The sequence below is a fragment of the Clinocottus analis genome, unplaced genomic scaffold (genome assembly GCF_023055335.1).
Source record: "Clinocottus analis isolate CAN_PGR_092001 unplaced genomic scaffold, fCliAna1.0.p SCAF_20, whole genome shotgun sequence".
Classification (NCBI taxonomy): domain Eukaryota; kingdom Metazoa; phylum Chordata; class Actinopteri; order Perciformes; family Cottidae; genus Clinocottus; species Clinocottus analis.
In genome coordinates, this window is record NW_027175932.1 from 7,729,686 (window position 1) to 7,744,709 (window position 15,024).

The window sequence follows — 15,024 nt, forward strand, 5'->3', positions numbered from 1 at the left end:
GATGCATGGATCCCAACATAACTGATTGCATTGATGGATCCTTACTTATTGCTGATTGGCTCCTTGTGGACAGTTGTAAACTGTGATGATGAATACGTGGGTGAACCTACAGTACAGTACACGCATATATAATATATGTATGTGCTTCAGCCTTTGTGTCACTATATGAATTCCTTTTTCTTTCCCGAGGCATTGAAGGTTTTCAGAGCTGACATTTCATTCACCGCCGGTCACCAAGGCACCAAGCCACCCACCTGATGCTCTTCCTTTGTCTTTTCATCCCTCCTGCATCAGACTGCCTGACCCTGAAAGAGCACAGCAGCTTTCTGCGAGACTTCACCAGTGCACAGATGGTTGAGATTTCACATCTTGCCCATTTAAACACGTGCTGCTAAAGCAGGAAAGAGGTAAAGAAAGTTAACCCAAGCTCCAAATGAGGGCCAGTTTTTTGTATATCTTAATTGTTGTATGTACACCTCAGAAAAGAGAACAATATTGTCTGTGTTTTCAAGGTTAAGGGAAGTATGTGAGCAATGTGTGTGTTGCATATGAGTGTGTATGCGACTGGGGAATTGCTGGAGTTGTGTGTGCTGCGCCACTATTGTCAACCGTATGTAGTTCCTCAGTTGGCCAACAGGTGTCAGTGTGTCATAGAAAGAGAGCTCTTAATCCAGGGATACAATCATTTCGGGTGAAAACGTTCAACACAGTGCTGATTTTCAACAGCTTGATCATCTGTTTCCTACGTAATCATTGCTAAACGCGGCTGATCAGGATGTGCACACTGACGTATTGTTTTAATGATATCGCTGACGGCTCCATTTACTGCCCTCCCTGGACAGCGGAAGCATGACTGCAGAGGAATTCAATTAGGCGTTATGGTTGAAGTGATACCACTTTGACTTGGCTCTGCTATTTAAATGATCTGGCATATTCTCAAGCGTGTGCTCTCTGAGTGTCGTTGTGCATGGATGTGTATGATTTATTATTTCCTTATACTCTAATGACTGTCTGTGGGCCGATCGCGGTGTGTGCGTGTGTGTGTGTGTGTGTGTGTGTGTGTGTGTGTGTGTGTGTTCCACATCATTACCAGCATTAGGGTTAGAGGAAGGAAACATGTTATCCCAGAGTTTCAACTTGGCCATTTATCCTATTACTGTCAAAGTATGAACACAAATTAAAATACCTTACGGTATGGCATCTATTTTTAATTTGTGTTCATACTTTTGAGATACTTTTGTATGATAAACTTGTCGGTCAAATATGTGAAGTTAAGTTCCAAAAGCTGCTCTTTATCATGAATGTGTGCGCGAAAATATGCACACATGGTGTGCAAGAACTGTCTGTTTATTAATACAAACCAAGAATTGCACATTATATTTGTGTGTTGGTTCAGGTTGTTGCTTGTGTACTGTATGCCTGTTTCTAGACATGGGTGCATGTCAATGTGTATACACATATCTGTGCGTGCACAGTAGAATCTGCTGACTCCACAGTTCATAACAACACCCCCCCCCCCCCGTCCCCCGGGGAGTTTTGTTGCCTCCAACTAGCAGGGAGAAGGAGAAGTCCGTGACCCAGACACGAAGAAAGACGCTGGGATGGAGAAGCTAACTCTGCAGGGACCCCACTGGGCACACAGTTACTGCCTGACAGCTCCAAACAGCTAACCCTGCATTTCTAACATGCTTTGTTATCATACATCTTGAATATTGCCCTCATACAGTAGCTTTATAGAATAACAACAATATGTATTTTAGAAAGGACTTTCCTTCATAGGGTTTTAATGCGTCGCCCCTTCTTATGATCATGCATGTTCCGGTTTAAATGAGGTTGTTTTTAGTGATCTTTGAGAAACATCCTGGCAAATACAATTTCCCATGAGGGATACATGAGCTAAATGTAATTTATAGCAAACACAAATGAAACATATATACGTCTTGTTATCATTTGCTACCTCATTGTTTTTTCAAATAAGCTGTTGATCGTTTAGCTCTTTCACATCGATGACGTCTGTGAGAATTGTGCTCACTTCAGGCAAGATGGCGTTTACAAAAAGACAGTAATCAAGATGACAAGCGACAAGGGTTGAAATGGGAACCTCACCATCTCTGAGAGGAGCGCGTGACCACAGGCAGACACCAGTTTAAAGTAAAAAGTTTAAAAAGGAATTTTCCTCTATCCTATCATCAACCAATGACACCCATACTGCTAAATGAACCTCCTAACTAGTCTCACAATAGTTTTCTATATATTATATCTTTTGAAATGATTCAAATATCCGTTGTGGTTGAGGAGATATTCAATATTTAGTATGGATATGCAAACCATTCGGAATTTTTGAGAAAAATGGCTGCGGGGATAAAGAGGTTAAATCAACTTTGCAATTGGTTGGTGGCAACGTTTATAATTTGCCTCATGGATAATTGTAATCAGATGCAAAAAATGGCTTGGTGTGATTGCGCAGGAATACCTTGAGACGGGGCGAATTGCACAATTCCTGCTGGTGTCAGCGGCCACAATCCTTTCTTTGATAATTTGTGTCAATTGTCACTTGTGTAGTTACTATTCATTTGCATACAAATTTCCTCAAAGCCCGGGTCTGAATGACAACAATACAATAACAGGGTAATGTGAATTGATTTAAAGGAGGAAAGAGCAGAGTTTGAAAGGTCAACAAGTCCTTATTGCATAAATTTCATGGAAGTGGTAAAAATCCCCCACAAGGGGGTCGTAAACTATCATATAAATTACATTATTGGAAAGTGTAAGTTTGCAGCTGCCACCGCTTCTTAGTAAAAGGTACTGATATAATCTGCCCCATTGTTCATTTCTACTGCAGAGTATAGCAGTAGTTTGTTCTTGTATCGTCTGTGGGTGACGGGAAACAGTGTGTGTGTGATTCATAATGTACAGCAGTTGTGTTTCATTTGTGTCTCCGGCTTCATTACTTTGTTAAATGATGTTAGTGTAGAGAAATGAAGACTACCATGCAGATATGACATTCTGGATAAAAGAGCGCTGTGGCTGAAAGTTATGAGGTGAGATGACACAGCGAAACAAAGAGCAGACACATGGATATGAGGCTGGCTCCATGTTGGCAGCACGATGACAAACCCATGCTTGACCTCTTCACCATGCAGCGGTGTCTGAAGATGTCATTCATATTGAGCTAAAATACTCCAAAGTGCTCATCATTTCTCCATCCAGAGAACACAAGGAAGAAAAAACAACAACCCAACAACATAATAACACTCTAACATCCTCCATTATTCCAGCTGAGACATCTGCTTCTGTAATGAAACCAACAAACAAACATACATAATTCAACCAGCCAGCCGGTTCTGCTTTGAGCAACAGAAAACAAGAGTCCAAAAATGATGAAGTACCACACTTACACCTTAATATCCTTCTATACACTCATTTGTTAGGAGCAATTCAGGAGGTGAAACACTTAGTGTGTGCGTCTGTGTGTGTGTGTGTGTGTGTGTGTGCAAATTGTATAGTGTACAGTAAGGCCGCAAAGACACTATGAGAAAGTGCTAATACAATTTTTCACGCCAAAACTGAACATTAGTTTGAAATATAGAAGTTTAGCTAAAATTAGGGCACTACCAGCGGATGGGAGTCATGATGATGTTCAATTGTGACTAAGTCTGGGTAAAGACGACATACACATACACAGAAGATGAAGATCTGAGAGTGTATCGTCACAGTAGTGTCTCTGTGAACCGGTACCGTGGATGTATTATTTAACTGAATGTGGAGCCCAAGATCGTGCCCATTGATTTCAATAAAAAGCCAGCAAAGTTTTGATTCTGCATTGTGCGGCCTGCTGCACATGAATGAATACAAATACAAACGCTTTGCACCTAGGAGAGATATTCCATCAGACATGGACACGCTCCCACATTTAACTTTCATGTGCCAACTCTTTCCCAGTTTTTCACTTCTCAACCTTGATTTTATTGTGCAACTGAACAACTTAGCATGGAAAACCCCCCCGAGAAAAACAGAAAAGGTAAGATTAAAAAAAAGGAAGTGGAAGTCAGGAGGGATGGAGAGAGACAGAAGGGTAAAATAGAAAAAAAAAAGAAGATAGAGTAAAGACAGCGATGGTGCGCGACAAGCAGATAGTGAGAAGAAACAGAAACAACCGAAACAGAGAGGTGAAAGGATGGAAAGAGAGGAGAAACGCCAACACAAATCGACAATTTGGGAGAGGGAAATTATGCATTGGTGGGAGTAGGAGGAAACCAAGCCGGAGGCGAGGAGATGCCAGACTGATACAAGCTCCATTTATCTCCACAGTGACCTTCCCTAGCTCTCCCACTCCTCTGCTGAAACCAGAAGTCTGAAAGAGGAGGCAGACGACGACAGCCAAAAAAACATGAGCGTGTGAATGGCAAAAAAAACAACAACAAAAGAGAAAGTGCAGAAAGATTTGTGTGAATAAAAGATGCTGGGCTAAAAGATTGCAGAGGGTGGACAAAAATAAAAGATAGCGAGAGGGAATACTGTGAAGAGAGTGAGGAAGATGGGGCTTTTAAGAGGCGAATGAAAGCACTGCGTGGGGGGGATTTGACTGCAGAGATGAGAGGGGAAGATGGAGTTGATTGTTATCCTCCTTCGGCTTAAGTGAAAGACTCCGTTCCTCTGCTTTGACTTGAGCAAGCGCCTGAAACGGCACACGCGGCATTAACACATTCAAAGGCCTTCCTTAGTCAGCTTTTTACTGTAAGTCCGTCGACTCAGACATTACTAATGCAATTATATTCCTCATCAAGCTCCGGTTAAGGCGACGCAGATGAGAAGTGCCCAGAGAAGGGCAGCTACTACAGGAAAAAAAAAAAGGACAGAAAACTCCTCGCCTCTGAAATGCAAAGTCAGTGGATGCCGGGTCCGACCAACCGGACCGAGAAATATGCAACGAGCCATTAATCTAATCACAGCGTCCATCGCTAGTCAAACCGGTTGCGTCACAGAGTAAGCTGTGCAGCCGGTGAGATAAAGTGCATGACCCGTCATTTGGCCTGCTCCACAGCCCGCCACTGACCTAACACAGACAGATAGACAGTCAGTCAGATTTACATCCAGTCAATCACTCTGTCAGCCAAGCAGACAGCCAATCAGTCCGTCAGCTATTCACATGACAAACAGTCAGCAAACCACTCAGCCGCTCAGTCAGACTGTCAGATTTGTCACAACAGAACTCCTCTGAGCGACGCAGTAAGAAAGCTACTTTCGCTGGCGACCAACCGACACGTCAACACGCGGCGGCGACGATGAATGGGTGGAATTTGTCGACGCGTTTGAATGGAAAGAAGCAGGCGGAGGGGGAGAAGAAAAAAAAGATGCACGAAAGACACAAATGTATGTTTGACATGGAATAGACAAAAGAGGACGGGGCCTAATGTGAGAGTCAAGACACACATGAACACATCAGAATTGGGTAAGCGAGTCATTAAAAATGCATACACACAAATGAACAGAAATGTGAAGAAACACAAACGACGCGTAAACACAACCTCATATGCTAAACTAATGCTCACACAAATACACACATACACACCAACATGAAGAATTGGACGTTTGGGGTGAACAAAAGCCATACGGCAGCATCCCATTCAACAAAACATTTTTCATTTTAATGCTCCATAAAAATGTTATGTTATGTTCGGATGACAGGTGGACAACCGCATGGAGTGCAAACGCACAGACGCACACGCGCATTCGTAGGCCTGCCTTTAAAAAACACCCGTACAAACGTACAAGCAAACACATTTGACAAGAATTCAAAAGATATAATGACATCCAAAATTCCCAGGGTGGAAGCCCAATTATTTACAAAATGCTCATTGCAGGCTGTTAACTCACACAAACACAGCTCTAAGCTGTCAACGTCTCTCCGGATGATTGTATGCTCTCTTGGCAGATTTCAAAGTTGAATGGAGGAGATGTTGCCTCGCGAGCGTCCTAGAAAAAGCAGTTCAGATCTTTTACCGCCACCACACAGAGCCGAGCGCTGCTGTGGTGGCTTTATCTTTCACATTTTACACACAGTCTGCCAATACATGTCTGCTGCATCCATCTCTTTTTGTTCAGTCATGAAATATGATCTTTCTTGAATGGTCTGAATGCAAATGTTGAGTTTTTTTGGGGGGGGAGGGGGGGGGGGGATACAGGTGTCAATACAACGACGACAAGTATATACGACAGTGGACAGCGTTTGAAGAAATAAGTCTTCCCAGCCCCATTAATTATTCCATTTCCATAAACTGTATGTGAGAAGTGATTTGTGGACTAATGGTTTGAAGTCTTCATTTTAAAGTCTGGTATCTTTTCAGCAAGACAGTGGAGCTAGATGCTGACTAAAACATTTAGAGGTGTCAACATGTTACAATTCACTTCATGAACTGATCGGTTTTAAGTTCAAAGACATCTGGCGACGTGGTGGCGGCCTGTCAATCCCAATGTAGCCCCGCCTTAAAGCAAACCCTGATTTACTAAATGAACATCATGCTGCATTAAGGAAGACTTCAAACTAGTGATTGAGACATAAACTCATGTTTACTGAGGGAATAAATCACGTGAAAGTCATTTTCTCTCAGACTTCTATACAACCAGACTTATTGTTGCACCCGACGGAGTTGCACCCTGCTGGCTATTAGAACGAATGCAAGATGAAAGCACCTCCACATTGCCTTTCCCCTTTCAGACCCTCGGGCTGCTGACTGGTCACACACCTGCAGCCGTCCCTGGAGAGCTTCCCTGCCTCAGCCATCAGCTGATAAGCCACCTGATGCCACAGTGGTCTCCCATGTCCCCCTCAGCTCTGTCAAGTTACACTCTCCCCTTGCCAGGTATTCTGCCAAGTTAAGCCCCTGACATGTCCAGTGCCAATGCAAACAATAACTGAGGCTGAGAAAGACAGAGTACTTTCGTGATTTGGAACCTTATTTGCCAAATCTGCATGAGCCCGAGTGTGGTGTGAGATTTCTATTTAAGTCTCAGCGCAAGTGTCTTTTCGACGCGTCAGAGGTACGGTGATGATGTTGTTGTATACCCTGTTCTCCACAAGGGTGTTTCTGCTATATGCAGTGTGACGTTGAGTGGCGCAATGTTGAAATAGATATGATGAAGAATGATGAAGATGTCGCTTTACCACCCAAACAGGTGCAACTAATTTAATACTGTCTGTACACGCCCACACCGAGGGAGTCTTAATCGGTCAAATTAAGTGACATCTGCGTAGTTTGGCTTGGTGTGCTTTTAAGTGTAGTTAAAGGTTGGACAACTAAAACGTGATGAGGGACGATGGAGCGTGTAGTGTAAAAATAAATTCACTTGACTGGACGTAATGAAGTGGAAAGCTCCGATCTGTAGAACGCTCTTCCTTCAATGCGTATATCAGGAGTTGGATGTTTACTGTTGTCAGCATGTATGTTAAGTAAGTTAACACTTTCCAATAAACGATTACAGCAAAGAACACATCTGATGTCCTCCTCTCTGCCCCGCTGACATTTGATTCTCCTCTCCATTTGTCTTTGTTCCTCTTCATCCTCATCTGTAATCCCCACCCCACTCCTTTTTTTTTTTGTGTCAATGTCTATGGGCTTTCTCCAACTTCCCTCATTATTTCCCTCTATCCCTCTCAATCTCTCTCCCTTCACTTTTGGCTGCAGTCCTGTTAAGCCTATCTCGCTCTCTCAGATCACTGATTTCACTGCACTGAAGCCCAAGGAAATCGGCATCTGAGGCTGTTTCCTTCCAGAGCTTGACATCAATTTGACATTGGTTGTAAAATGGGGGGGTGAACCAGTGGCCCCTTCCCTAGTTAACTACCTCCTACTGCACTTTTGCTCAGACCACACCCAACTACATTGCATCGCAACGACACACCTATAAGGATTTGAGACCGCATGTTGCGTAAATCGGGGTGACAGAATCTGTCCACATGACATTTAAATTACCTACCAAGAAAACACAAAACCTCCTTCTGTGGTAGTTCCTGCTACAGGTGCTTCCAGGGCTACACTTTACCATGATACACACACACACACACACACGTGCACACACGCACGCATGCACACACACATGCACATACGATGGAAAAAATATCAGTATCACTGTCGAGGCTGTTAACGAAAGCTGTTGGAGCGAAAAAGGGAAGATTATACGAACATGCAAAATTAAAAGAGAGATGAAGAAAAACAGCATTGAGGAAAAGCTTTGCTGCTGCTCAAATATTTAGTGAGACAAGACACTGGGCACTTACTCACTGTGTTAACTCCTGCTCCCACAAGCCAACACAGACCCACTCACACAATAGTCTGAATAAATGAATGTGCTTCAACTGTAGCCTTCATTCCACGGTGAAACATGTGTTACTGCATTGCACATGATGTTGCGAGGCAGAAGGAAAAGAACAACATTTTGTCTCATCACTGAGAGTTACTTTGTGGAAATAAATAGTGCAGAAACTGAGGTGGCGGGCCTTGGCAGGCAGAAACTGGCGGGGTCAGCTTCTGAGGCTGGGAAATAGAAAGAGCACACACTGAAGACGGAGAGAGGAGGAAAGGAACACGTGTAGAAACACAGCGTGAGATAGACAAGAAAAATTGACACGAGATAGAGGGCGAAAAGATGAAAGAGTGGGAAGGGAAGTCAGTTTTTCGTGATGAGAAATTGTGAATGTATACATTTGAAACGGAGTAGCATTCAGGTCTGGACATCAAAAGAGCATCTTCACAAGGGCGAGGAAGGCAGACGGGAGGACGGATGGAAGCCTGAAGAGCTTTCATGACCACAGCACTTTATTATGTTTCATACATGGCAGAGGTCAGGTCTCAGGAAGAAAAAAAAAGGGACAGAGAACAGTGCGAATGTTTGAAATGGATCTGAGTTCAGAGGTCAGGTTCAGGTGACAGCCATAGAAAAATAAACAAGGAAACAACAATGAACGGGTGACTAAGGGGTCAGAGGTTTCATGAACTTCGACGTTGCCTTTAAGGAGAGAAATGGTTTGAGGTTTTTTTTTAATATATATTTCAAAGCGACAGAAGAGAGAGGTGTGCAAAGTACTTTTTGTGTATTACTTGCATTCATCTGTTCAGCACAGAGCAGTGAGCGTTCTGCAGCTATATAGACTCTTTTCTATACTTCTTCATGTTGCTATTTTGTGGACGTTGATTTTGGAAAGAGGTTATCGGACCTTCACAGCATGATTCAGTCTGATCTCGTTCATCGTTAATGCTATGTAGCATTAGCGGTATGGATTTGAGGGTCTGAACCTCCTCTAGTGTTACTACCGATATCCCACTGCAATGTACCCCGATCACAGTAGATGTAACCAGACTGAGCGCCTGTTGGACTGATAAAGCAGGCTTTCCTTAAACTGTTCAAGGACATATGTGTGACACATATGACCGACTAATCCATCCCATCAACGTCGAAGGAAATTTGCCGTTTTTTTTTGCCGATTTCTTACTTGACGACGTCCTCATCGCAAACGCTGCCTTGTTCCTCAAACTGTGTAAACAGTTAATGAGCCACACCTTAATTAGCTCGCTGGTACAGTAAGACTCATTTCAGATGTCTTACTGTACCAGCTGTTTTCCATTCTTGTTGATTTTTAACACCTTTGTACGATCATATTAATTTTAAACTGGATAATTAGAGCTGATTTGTATTACACGGTTTGTTTTTTTATCCAATCTGCAGGGTGGAGTATCAAACACACACACACACACACACACACACAGACAGATAGGTCAGTTAAAATAACAAGGGATGGAGAAATAGAGAAGTACCAGTTTAAGTGATTTTCTCCTCACACCAAAATAAGGTCAAATTGGGCCGTTTTCAACAAGTCCTTGTCTGACAATCTAATGTCAGCAAAATGAATAGAGGTGCTCGAGGCACTAGAACGAAAGAGAAGGAGAGGGAAGACCGGACGAAAACAAGAGGAAGACAAGGAAAGAATAATAAGACGAATGAGAAGAATAACAATGAGGTGAAGGGGAAACCAAAAAGGGAATGAGAAAACCAGGGTCTGAAAAACGCCAGTGGGACAGCGGTCACGACGAAGACGTGAAGGGGGGAAGGGAATTAGCGTGAAACACAAGATGATGGGGACAAGACATTGAGAAAATGGGAGAGTGGCTCGTCACATCTGGAGCTGGTTGTGAAACGGTTTTCTCAAAGGTGAGGCTGGTGGCAGGGCACTTAGGGATAAGTGGGGTAGTGCTAGTTCAGCTCGGTGCTGCCTTTGGGGGCTTTAGAGGTATTAGTCATACAACATTTAACCCTGCCGGCAAAGGAGACAATGGAACAATGTCCCTGAAATGAGCGCGGGACTTTTATCGTACATTACCATTTGTCATTCTTCACAAAGGCTCCATAATAGAGGCGAGCAGTTGCCAACGGCGTGACTGACTCAAATCCCCCTGAGACTACGGGCCGCAAACGTGTTTGATGTGAGCAGATTTAGTCTAAGGACATAGTCATCACATTGACTGCTCTCTCTCTCTCTCTCTCTCTCTCTCTCTCTCTCTCTCTCTCTCTCTCTCTCTCTCTCTCTCTCTCTCTCTCTCTCTCTCTCACCTGAAAAGGGAGGGGGCATTTTCGGAATGACACACAACATGTTTTGTGTGTGGCATTTGCGTCATTTCTGGTAATGACTCATCAAGAAGGTATTACGGCGATATCATTGACTGAAATAAACACATTCCCATCGTGTGTGTGTGTGTGTGTGTGTGTGTGTGTGCAGCAGCTGCATGCTAATTGGGTACAAGTGATCATCATGTTGAGTGCCTCATCTCTTTCATCCAGCTTACCTCTGCGTTGTCCTGATGTGTAGCTTGTTAGAGGCTTCTCCTACATTGTACAAATCATTATATATTATGAATTATTACGCATTGGGTTTTACTTCGCTCGTTTTCTCTCCACCTTGAGAGAAAACATATATATATATGTATATATATATATATATATACATATATATATACATATATATATACACACACACACACATATATATATATATATATATATATATATATATATATATATATATATATATATATATATATATATATATATATATATATATGTATATATATATGCCCATGCACACACATACATCCTTGAGTAATCAGCTTAAGGCAAACATGTCCATTTTACTGTATTCACAGGCTTTACAGGAGGCGTCATAATTGCCATGGCAGACTTTGGCTTGTGTGGTCGCACACTTTGACGATAAACGTCATTTGTGTTGGCGGCTCCAGGAGATGAGTGATGTTGGGTTCAATGTGATTGGCTGTATTAACCTCATTGGCGGCGCGGTGGTGTGCCTGCCAATGGCTATTTCATTCTAAGTGGCAATTATGCAGTGTTAAACCAACGTCCCATTCCCCACACAACACTGGATGTATCGGACGGCACACTATTTCCATTCCAGCAATTTTCAGCGTAACATTGAGCAACAAGAGTCGGGCATGACGCTAAACGCAGCCATTCCTCGTTCTCTCTGTTGGTCGATGGCTCGTGCACATCGAAGGCTGTTGAAGGCCACTTTACTGGTTGATCTCATACAGCTGGAGGACGAATCCTAATAAAGGAGATGGGTGATGGGCAGCACATTGTTTACTGGTAATTGCTGCTTTTGGCTATTACCCCCCCCCCCAGTAGTTGCAGTAGTGTGTCTCCTGCACATTGACTGGGAAGTTCACCGTGTGTGTGTTAGTCATTTCTTCTTTTCTATCACTTAATTTAATATATAAACCATCCAGTTTATGCAATTCTCTGCCTGTGAATTACATTTAGTGTGTCTGGGGAACGTTTTGATATTAGCGCTTGATTATATTTATTTTTTGTCTGTTTTCAAGATTTGTTGTCAGCGTGTGGTTGTCAGGAAACCAATAGAGACTCCAGGAAATGACATCGCTCTGCTAAGAATTGAGCATTCATTACTTGTATGATTTAATCATATGATTTATAATGAGTTAATTGATGAGCTTTAAATAAGCTTCTCGACCGACAAAGATGATCTGTTTCCCCTTTGGCTGAGTTTAGGTATCTACTTGTTGCTAAAAGCTTCATGCCTGCAATATTCTCCACTAATATAATATAATACTGTATTGAAAAGTATGTTCTACATTTTTGAACTCATTATTTAAACATGTGTTTAGGTTTGGGGGCATGGACCTTATCATGTTTTCTCTATTTCCTGTTTTCCCCACTCCAAGTCACTGGCTAAACTCAGCTGACCTTATTTTCACATGAAGCTTGTTTACACCTTCAAACTCTTAAATGTGTCTGTAAGGATCTGTGTGTGTGTGTGTGTGTGTGTGTGTGTGTGTGTGTGAGAGAGAGACGAGGATGAACAGAGTGGGGTTGCCCTATCACGTTGCAGTCTTGTAACCATATGACATTTGGGACAGGAACGATTATTAGTGGCTGCGGGCTATGCATACACAAATACATAACCACACACACACACACACACACCTACACACACACACACACACACACAGGCCTAGCAGTCTAAATGAAATGTTCGAGACTCTTTCTGAAGGTGGTAAGTGTTTCCTCAAAACATAGCTGCTGTATGTATTTCAAAAGAAAACCTTTCAAATTGTCGATTAGGTAGTAGGCCTACCAAGCTTGAAACACATATGCACTGTATTGTGTTGTTTAAAAAGCACCTTCAGAGATTGACCTGTCTTCAGTGGCAAAGACTTGAATGATGTAAAAGCGCTTCCTCCTTCAAAGTAAAATTGAAAACAGAAAGAAGTTGAATCTTTATTTGGAAAGGGACATGAACATGAAATGGGAAAAGCAGATTTTAAATAAACCGGTTCCTCCCAATTTCCATCTCAGCCTTGGTTCTACCTACTCTCTCAGATGGGAAAAAAAAAATCTAATTTAAAAGGAGGAGTGAAGCTCCCATTAAGCAGCAGAAAGAGCTTCTGTCTCGGCGTTGATATCTCAGTTGTTTTCAATCCCGTCTTAATAAGGGAAGGAGAGAAATTCAATACACTCCGAGATAAAATAAATCCATTGAAACTGCTCGACAATTATCTGGTTGCATCCATCCCTCGAGTCCCTGTGTGTCGTGTGTGTTGGCCTGTGCATGTGGGCACGTTCAAACGTACATGTGTGTGCAAAAGCCTATACACCGCTCCTGTTGTCGCACGTGTACGTCCACCATACTCAGCATGATTGTCATAGTGTGTCTGTGTGTGCACGTCTACATGTCATCATGTCAGATGGCAGCTATTCTCCTTTCTGTCAGTACATTTCCCAGTACAATGCATGTAGTATGTGCAGACGGTTTCGACTCGTCTTTGTCTCTGTACATACGCTGTCCTTGAATGGTTCGTGCGTCTGGCTGATTGTCACATTCACAATCTCGAGGAAAACTGAGAGAATATTATATTCCGAAAGGATGAGAGAAAAACCAACAGGACGGATATACTGGAGGTCTACTTAAAAGATAACGCACTTATTTCCCAATGTGCTGGACGAGCATAAAACAAAATGCAATAACGGAGGAATGTATGATGGAGGGGGGGAGGGGAGGGGGGTGGCAAATTGAATTGATTGTTAAACTCAAGGAGGGATTAACTTCTTATCTTTGTTTACGATTGTGAGGAGGAAAAAATAAAGGGCGCACTTGATTTGATTCAGAACATAGAAACAATTCTCCTCAGGGAGAAGGCAAAAACTTTTCGAAGTGTAACTAAGACGGCGAGGAAAAGGAGGGGAGAGTGGAGCGCGAGAAAAGTAATTTTTCTATAACTTCTGTGTGTATCTTAAGTCCCCGAAGATGACTTAAATACTTATTGTGATCTACTGGTGGTGGATTATCTTTCTTCTAGACCTCATTGTAAGATGTAAATGAGCCTGTTTAGCTGCATAATAGAGCATCTGCATGTTGGAGTGGGAAAGAACTGTGGGAGTGCTTTTGTGTGTGGTCTGGTGGGTAAAATAAGCATTGATTTCTTTTTTGTTTCAGACCAGCTGGGGTCGTCGGCTCCTTCTGTCGGATCAATAATTTCAGCACATTACCGCGCTCATACAGTAGCTGACCGGTGAAGGAATGAGCCACTCTCTTTGCAATGAGCTTGTGTGACTGTGTCAGTGTGTGTGTGTGTGTGTGTGTGTGTGTGTGTGTGTGTGTGTGTGTGTGTGTGTGTGTGTGTGTGTGTGTGTGTGTGTGTGTTTGTATCTTGCAGCAAACTCGTCCACACATTTGCTCTTTTCTTTACCAGAAGCAGATCAATCAATGCTATTAATCAAAACGTCAAAACTTCTATTGAGAGTACGCATGTTTGCATTTGGTGTATGAGTGGAGCTGCAGACAAAAGATTAAAAAATGAAAATAAAACCTCGACGGAAAATAGAAATTGCTCACCCGACTGTGAGCGCAGGCACAGTGGAGGGGAAAAAAAATAAATCTCAAACTCTTTACTTGAGTAAAAGCAGCAATACCCAATTGAATTACTTCAACACAGTTTTAGGAACCAAATCCAAGCTCAAACCCCATTGCTGTTTTGTGGCAGATTTTGTTATGGACTACCATGCAGAGGGAAGTAAAACACAGGGCGTCGTTGCAGATGACAGATGAGATAGAAGCCAAGATGTATCTTTGGAATGAGTGAAAAAACATCCGCTATTGTGCTTAGTCGAGTAATTAAAGCTGCTTTCTCGAACGTCCTTCGGCAGTGTGGTGTCTTTGTCTCTTGGTATCTCTTTGTGCACAGCATGCAACATGTTCCCGTGTGTTACATGTATGTGTATGCATGTTCACTTGTGACAGTTGTTGTTGATGAACACCCTCACCGACGGCCCGCTCTGTTCCCTGATGAATCCTTCATGCTGCTCGGTGCCTCTGGGAGCAGCCGATGAGATGACGAGATAAATGATGTAAGGATGGAGATTAGAGGGAGAGACTGCTGGAGAGAGAGAGAAACAGGAAATGAGACAACAGGAATGGAGTTGGGGTTTGGATGTAGGAGT